The 7784-nt window shown below is 41.5% G+C and overlaps 1 non-coding gene across 1 annotated transcript; it reads left to right on the top strand.

Moving 5' to 3' along the window:
- Positions 1–5918: 5918 nt before the first annotated feature.
- On the top strand, positions 5919–6082 carry LOC116661231. Its single transcript, XR_004317049.1, has one exon. It is a non-coding gene; the product is annotated as a U1 spliceosomal RNA (small nuclear RNA).
- The last annotated feature ends 1702 nt before the right edge of the window (positions 6083–7784 follow it).

Raw genomic sequence — 7784 nt, 5'->3', positions numbered from 1 at the left:
ACACCTAGAAAGGTGGTAGTCAAGTTGTATCTGGCTTCACTAAGGCCTTTCAAGATGTCTTATGACTGGGTAAGGAAATATAACTGTCTTACACGTTATATTACAACCATCCTATGGTTGTTCCAGATGAACTCACGTTAGCACATGGTACTTCTTCATGTCTTGGCTACCAGGGCTCTTCCTTTGAGTTCAGACGTCCTTCTCATCACTAGGTTGGGATATGCATAAAATCAGATTTTCATTTATTCATTACTTTTTTTGAATCTTACTTCCCCCGCAAAACTTAATGGGATGAGCCTCTTCAGATGACGTTCATTTGGAAGTCTTACCATGATCACCCTTCAGTGCCTGGCATGGTTAATTAAAAAGCACAGTGGCTTTTGGAATCTCACTGTTTCCTGGAGATGGTTAATTGATGTTGTTTTGCCTACCTGTCTTTGTTCCCTGATAACGTCACCATGACTGGGCAAATCATAGTTGTCCGCTCCAGTGACATGTGGCTACTGATCTAACCAAAACTGTCTACTCTGTTCCTTTCTACTCCAACCACTAGCAACAGTGTATCTTTACTTGGGAATCTCAACAGTACATGCTCAGTGTCCATCCCTCTGTCACCATGTAGTGCAATGAGACCTTTCTCCTCCTGGTCTAACTCCCCCCATCCCAGGAGTTGTCCTGAGATAGCACATGGATGCGTCCTCCTTCAGGAATCATTTGCTGATCATTGTGAGCTCATCTCCCATGTGACAGAGAGATGGCTTCTCAGGGAATGGCTTCACAGTCAACCTAAAGTCCAGGGTCTCAGCACAGCACCACTGTCTGGGATCTGAATTGTCAGGACTCTAGGCTAAAGTTTCATTGTAGGTGCCCTTTTCCAAATAGGAGGTCCAGCACCTACTCATGTTGTTGCATCTTCACTCCTGATCTCAGCCTTTCGCACAAACGCATCAATTAGGGATCGTGCATGCCTTTCATCTTTGAGTAGACACCCAACAACAAGAAGCTGGTGTAGAGACTGGGACAGTGAGCCCTGTTTTGATAGCGTATTACCCTGACTGCACATTATTCGGCATCACTTTCCACTGCACCCAGGTTGCATACAGATGCCTTCTTGTGCTTCTGGTAGGTTCCTCCCTGTAGAAATAGTTTCTGAACTTCTATGTAAGCAAATTCTTGCTGTTCGTCTTTATCAACTTTCATCTGCTTATAGTGATCTCTTTAAAATTGAGACTCTATGTGATGGCCTTTAGGCCCATTTACTTTAGAAAAAAAGCATCAAAACCACATGTACCCCACATGCACCCGGCAGTTTAGTATTTTTACTTGGGTGATAGCCTGTCTGGCCTAAAACAGTCTTGGCCATGTCACAGATGACTGTCTTTGGGTTGAAGTGGTATATCTGGGTCATGGCACCCTTCCACGGATGCCTTTCACTTCCTTGCGGTGGTGGCGAGCTATCCGTTGGCCATGACTGTGGTACCCTCATGGGTTGTTGGTTCTTGACTGCCTCTTGCTTTATGGCTGGATATGACTTTTGAGGGAGGAAGCCTATCTACCCTGGTTCTGGATGATTCTGTGTGATATTCTTAACTGATTAGAGAATGACGATGACTGCGCATTATCCATCCCTGAGAGGTTTCTACATGAGTGTGTAATGCTCTGGTGCCTCAATCTACTGGGGGGAGTGGAAGCTCTGCATCCAGTCATTACCAAGGTTGCCTACTTGTCCACTCCCTCTGTCTCCTGCTAAGTGACTCCTGGACTATGGATAATGGCCTCTTTCACTGGTCCTCTCAGTGGGGAGATATTTCTCATTAAGACCAAACCACTTTGGCAGAAGCACCTGTGGAAAGATAATAAGCCTTTTGAATAGAGTCAGTTTCCAAAGCTATTACGATGATAATCATCAGAAAAACGCCTCTTGCTGCCAATGCCTTTAACATGAATGCCATGACTCAAGTCATCTTCTCCTCAGTCCTGACCCTTGTCTCCCTGGCACATGTAGGCAGTGCTAACTACTAGAGAATTTCACCGCCTTATTACGCAAATACACTTTCTTTCTGTACCAGCTGCCAGCAGCATGGGCCCTTTGAGGGTCCATTTTACAGGACTCCGTCAGCTAGGTGGTGTTGGCCTGTTGACCATATGGGACTCTGCTTTACTTTTTCCCAGGGTAAAAAATTTATACTGACCACGGAGGACTGTTACTCTGGGTTTAACACCGCTTTCTGGTTTACTTGTTTGTTTACTGTTAAGGCAGCCCACTCTGCCGTTAGAGATACGGAATTTCACATCATGGCACCCCGTGGAGACCTTCTCCATCTTCAGTGACCAGAGCATTCATCCAGCTGATGCTTCTGCCCATTCTTGGGTATGAAGGAGGGCCATTAGGTGGGCTTTCTACCTAGCTACCACCTCCGGGCAGTCAGCATCACTGAAAAGTAAAATGGCCTTTCAGAAGCCAACCATGCCACCTTCCTGGCTCCGTGTTTTTCTCCCTCTGTATGTCCTACCTTGCTCATGCGGTAAAAGTCCTGAATGACCCCTCCTTTATGGCTTACTTTCTTCAGCCATTCATGTGAGCAGGATTGGGGTCAAAGAGTAGAAACCGTACTCATTTGGGGGATCTGATCATTGACCCACATTAGTATCGACAGCTACAATATACCAATAGCCCACCGGTAGGAATTCTGAGCTTTTAAGAGCTAGAAATGCCCCCTTAATTTTCCTGCCATGGTACATGGATTAAGCTAAAGAGCTATGTTTCTTCCGTTTAGGAACATCTTTCTGTTTTCCATTCTACTCCGAGTTCTGTTTCTTGTTTGCTTTTTTTTTTAAACTGAATGTGTATGCATTTATTTTTTCTACTATTTTTACATTTTCTACTATTTCTATGAGTTCAGTAAAGGGGGAGATCTTATCCTGTGCTCAATCTGCCATCAAGCCCTGGCAGGAAGCCTGATTCCCCCTTTCAAACTCAGTTCTCCTCTCTTTATTGTGTCGATCAACCTACCTCCCCATCCCCTGCTCAGCTCTGAGCCCTGTTCACATATGCGGAGACTCACTGATGTGCTCTGCTAAACAGTAGGTTATGTATTCCAAGTCTCCTCTTTGGCAGCCTGGAATAATGGGCGGGAGCTTTGAAATGTCCATCTTGTCCTTCATCCTTCCTCATTAATCTCAGCCGAGAAAGGAAGCTCGTTAGAGGTTTATATCCTCCCTAATATCAATTTTGTTTTCTTCTTTAAAAGGCAGGTGTGATTGTTTTAGGTAATATTTTTTTCTCTGTTACAATTATAAGTAACATTTATGGAGTACTTAGGTACCAAGAAGTACCCTAGGTAGACTATCGATGCTTAATACTTAGAATGTCCTGAATGAAAGTGTTTCCTCTACATATACAGATGAGAAAACTGTGACTGAGAGGTTGAATGGTTGTCTGTGTTTTCATGGCTATCGAAGGTCAGAAATGGGATTCAGACTCCTTCCTGTATGACTGTAGAGTAAACCTCTTTTGCACAGACACTGATAGTAAATATTTTAGGCTTTGCAAGCCATATATGGTCTCTTTTACAGATTCTTTTTTTAACTACCTCTTTAAACATATAAAAACTAGTTTTAGCTGGAGTGCTATAAATAACAGGGCATGGGCCACATCTGAACTGTGGGCCCTCGTTTGCCAAACCCTACTTTAGAGCATCTGTTTTCAACCACCATAGCCAGGAGTGGGTGGCCAGATGGGGCTCCGTTCCATCTTGCCTGCGCCCGCGCGTGCGCCGTGAACACCAGGCACGCTGCAGTAAGTCATGATTCAGAGGCAGGCAAAACCCGTGCTCTTCAAATAGCTTGAATGTTCCAGCTGGGTTTTTGCCCCTGCTTTCTGAAAAGGGAATGAGGACAACAGGCCTTAGGACTGAATTGTCTGTTTTTTAATCTCCTTGTCCCATTGGTCACGCTGAGTATTCAGGGCCCCAGGTAAATAGGCAGTGAATTCGGTGGCATTTTTCTCGTCTAAGACTTTAGGCAACCACCGCTTTGCTGTTCCTTCTTTCCGAGAGACATTTATCATAAGCCTGTTTGGGGAGAAGAAGCAGGGGGTGGAAGGGTAATAATTAGAGTCAGGGTCTTCATTTCCTCATTGCCCTCCATCAATAGATAATTATTTAATGATTATTATGAAACATCAGGGAGACCATTTGGTAGGCAGTTAATAGGTTAGAGCTTAGAGATGATAAAGGCCTAATGTAAGAGAGACTGACAGTAGGGTGAATTCAACAGACTGTAAGAGTTTGGTGTAGGGTATGAAGAATGAACAGGAGCTGCAGGCTGATTCTAAGAGGGCCAGCCTGGGTGACTGAGAGGACGGAGATGCCACCAAATAATGGGAAACAAAGCAGAGAGTCAGGTTTGGAGGGGGAGGGGTCAAACTGCACTGGGTGAGTTAAGTCTGAGAGTATTGCAGTTTTCACATAGAGATGTCAGGCCAGCAATCTGAAACACGGGTTCAGAACTAATGAAAATGCCAGACTAAAGAGTTTTGAATTTAGCCCCAGGACAACTTGGACCTACTGGGGAAAAAAAAAATTGTGCAGAGGTGTTTCTTCACAAAAGCGCTGTTTAGAAAAGTTATTTTGGAGGAGGAAAAGGTCTTGCAAGGTGTTTCCAACGGTCCTGGCTATGATATGATGAGGGTGGAAGCTAGAAAGGGGGCAGTAAGACAAGAAAATAAGAGGGATGCAAAACATATTGTTCAAAAACTTGGCAAAAAAATATAGATTTTACTCCTTTAAAAATAGCATTTTCCCCAATATTTAATTTTGAAAAATTCTAAACCAATCATTGAAAAAAACAGTGCGATGAATACCCATATTCTTTGCCAGTTTTACACATCTTTTGCCCTATTTGCTTTCTTTCTCTTTCTCTTCTTGGAAAATGGACATGTTATAGTGATCACACCCAGGGAATTTAAAAAAGATGGCATAGCTTTATCTAACATATAACCTATGTTCAAATTTCCACCACTGTCCTAACAATGACTTTTATAGCTTTTTTTTTTTTTTCCAGTAGTCAATCAACGGTGCAGCATTGCATTTACTTTATCATGTCTTTTAAATCTTATTTAATTGAGAACAGTAGCCCTTCCTCTTTTGGTCTTTTATGACATTGACCTTTTGAAGAATATAGACCACTGGCTTTGAAGAACGCCTGATGATTTGGATTTGTCTGAATGTTTCCTCGTGATTAGATTCAAAGTTAGTGGGTTTTGGCAGGAATAATATATAGGAGGAGCTGATTCCCAATCAGAGCACATTTGAAGGCACATAAAATCAATTTGTCCCATTACTGCTGATGTTACGTTTGATCTTTTGGTTGAGCTGGTGTCTGCCAGGTTTCTTTACTGCAAAGGCACCTTTCTCCTTACCTTTTAGGGGATGCTTTGAGAGTATTTGACTATCCTGATCTCCAAAACCAAATGTTTAATGTTTTGGTTTACATTAATTATCCTTGCCTGAAGTGATTATTGCATTGGTGGTTGAAAAATGGAGATTTTTTTCTAATCCTATAATTCTTTTTACATTCACTATCTGACATTCTATTAAAAAAGAGCTTTCCTTCCTTCAACTTTTGTTTTTAGTATCATTATGGATTCATGGATCAAAAAAATTAAGTTCTATACGTTATAATCTATCACTATCATTACTCATTTTTAAAATTAAAATATAACTTACATACAGTGCATTGTCCAGGTCTTAAACACGCGGTTAGATGCATCTGACAAGCATACATACTCATGTTACTCACACCCGAGACAGAACATTTCCAGCCCCACAGAAAGTTTCCTGATATCCCTTCCCCCTTAATTCTTGTAATCGCTCCAGGCAATCACTTTTCCTTATTCGTTTTAATACTCCAACTATTCCATTACCTGGCAGGGGAGATACCATGATCACGAAGGTGGTTTTCCCAGGGCGAGGCTTATCCATTGCGCTCCGGATGTGCTGACCCCTGCTACTTCCCCAAATGTGGGAAACTCGACTGCATAACTTGTGGTAGGGGGGGACTGTGTTCGCACTTTCCCCTGAAAAAAAACACTCAAACTATTCCAGATTTGGCTAGTGAGAGCCTCTTTAGGCTGGTTCCTGGGTCTTTCTGTTGTGCTTCCATCAGTTTCTGAGCCCATCCTTGCTTTCTGGGACAATGAGATGCCCCAGACATCTAGAACCAGGTATTTATTTCTTCAAGGAGCCCCTATTCTTTTTGTGTCAAATGGTATTTAGAAACCAAGATTTAGTTGCTGGATGTACTAGTTTCCTAGGGCTGCTGCAGCAAAATGCCACCCACTGGGTGGCTTAAAAACATGGAAGCTCATTGTCTCCCAGTTCTAGAGGGTTGAAGTCTGAGATCAAAGTCTCAGCAGAGTCATGATCTCTCTGGAGGTTCTAAGGGAGAATCCTTCCCTGCCTCTTCCTAGCTTCTGGTGGCTGCCAGCCGTCCATGGCATTCCTTGACCTGTAGCTGCCTCGCTTCAATATCTGTCTCTGTCTTCACATAACTGCCTTCTCTCTGCGTGTCTGGGGGTCTTCGCATGGCTGTCTTCTTATAAAGCCACCAGTCGTGGGGTTTAGGGGCTCACACTAATCTAGTATGCACTCAGCTCAATGACATCTGCAAAGACCCTACTACCGAGTTCGGTCACATTCACATGTACCAGGGGTTAGGACTTCAGTACATCTTTGTGGGGGACACAGTTCATCTCACAATACCAAGTACACTCATTGAAATTAAGATGTCATTTTTCTGGGCCATTTCAGTAAACAGACTTAGGTTAAAAAAATATATATATATATATATATATTTATATATTATACACACACACACACACGTACACACACACACACATATACATACATATTATATATAAATCATACATAATCATGAATTTATACTGATATACTCAATTCCAACCCAATGCCAAGGGTTCCCCCATCCCCTCCTCCCCATTCTATGTTTGTATCTCTAACCCTGGCAAGTAGGGTTTGCTGACTCCTCCAATACAAACCAAATAGTGTCAGAATTCATTATCCACACCACTACCAGTAACAAATTTAAAGTTCAAGATTTCATTACAGTTTTGCTTCTCCTTATCCTTATTGCTTATCGAGGATGTTCAGCCAATGTATTATGTTCAAAAATTACTTGAGTTACCGCTTTTTTTCCTTATGTGGTTATTTTATTATTTTGAGGTACAATTAGGGCTATTTGTTCTGTTTGTATTCAACTTTAGATTTTTAAAAATTGATTTAGCTTATGTTTTGAATATGCAAATCAACTTCTTTCTCCCTTGGTGATTTATTTAACTTATTTTTTTTAAATACATAAAACATTAGCTTGTTAAAACTATGGAAAAATTATACTCTCAATTTTCCCTCCCTTCCCTAATCATTTTAACCCCATTCTTACTCACTCCTCTTTAGGTAAACACTTTTATTATTTCCTGGTTTAACTTCCTGTGTTTTGTTTTGTAAAAATAAACAAATACATAAATATACACATGTATATGTGTATTTTTTTCTCATCTCCTCTTATTTCTTACACAAAAGTATTTTGTAAAAAGCTTTGATCATCTTGCTGTATTTTTTTTTTAGTTTACATGACATCTGTCAATCAATATAAGTTCATAGACACCTTCCTCATTCCTTCTTACAGATGTGGAGTCCTCCATTGTGTGGTGGTATTGCCGTTTATTTAATCCGATTCCTGTGGATGAGGATTTAGATCACTTT

This window comes from Camelus ferus, chromosome 33 (assembly GCF_009834535.1).
Source record: "Camelus ferus isolate YT-003-E chromosome 33, BCGSAC_Cfer_1.0, whole genome shotgun sequence".
Classification (NCBI taxonomy): Eukaryota; Metazoa; Chordata; class Mammalia; order Artiodactyla; family Camelidae; genus Camelus; species Camelus ferus.
Note: the sequence above shows the minus strand (reverse complement) of the source record. Positions and strands in the feature narration are given on the sequence as shown.